The sequence below is a fragment of the Sinocyclocheilus rhinocerous genome, unplaced genomic scaffold, assembly GCF_001515625.1.
Source record: "Sinocyclocheilus rhinocerous isolate Xijiao unplaced genomic scaffold, SAMN03320098_v1.1 scaffold185, whole genome shotgun sequence".
In the NCBI taxonomy this organism is placed as follows: domain Eukaryota; kingdom Metazoa; phylum Chordata; class Actinopteri; order Cypriniformes; family Cyprinidae; genus Sinocyclocheilus; species Sinocyclocheilus rhinocerous.
Window position 1 is genome coordinate 2,781,726 of NW_015662163.1, and position 733 is coordinate 2,782,458.

Below are 733 nucleotides of genomic sequence, written 5' to 3' on the forward strand. Positions count from 1 at the left end.
AAAATATGTTACGTTTATATATTAAATATATTTATATATAATATAAATTATATGAATATAAATATATACATGTAAATATTTTCAAAATATATACTGTATGTGTGTATTTATTAGGGGTGTAACGATTCATCGATATGGATCAGTACATCGATACGATGTCTGATGATACGATGCATCGATGCCACACGTAAAATATCGATATTTGTAGTATAAATAGGCACCTTTATTTTGGCATTGTCCACATTTTCACATTATGTCCGTCTATGCATTACCGCCAACGCGTGCATTCTCGTTCAAACTCACGTATCAGGACTCGATATAAGGACTGCCCGAAGGCACAAGGTGAGCATAAAAGACGCTCGGGATTGTTGGCGGAACAGTCGAGCGCTGTGTGAGAAGTGTTCTGCGCACACATCTGAAGCGCGCGCGCGCGCGCACGCACACAGACAGCCATGTCTACACCGCGCGAATACTAAATTGAGCTCTATTCTGCTTTTTTTGTGCATGGATGAATAAATACAGACAAAATTACATCAAAATGCGCGTTTTGGCGAATATCCTAGTAAACACAGTTGGTTAGGCGTATGTCTTAACATAAAAAGTTGAGAAAGAAAAGGCATCAGTATATTAAATCCGTGCTTTCGTTCTTTCTGTGAAAGCAAACTAATAATAAATCTAATGCTGTCAAAGAAAAATACAAGTGCTCACTGCTCCTGACTAAATAACCTTTGTA

General features: G+C 37.4%; 1 protein-coding gene across 1 annotated transcript in view; it reads left to right on the top strand.

Annotated features, from left to right (window-relative positions):
* Positions 1 to 733, top strand: part of LOC107727619 (centrosomal protein of 85 kDa-like) — an 82,505-nt gene that overhangs the window by 65,402 nt on the left and 16,370 nt on the right.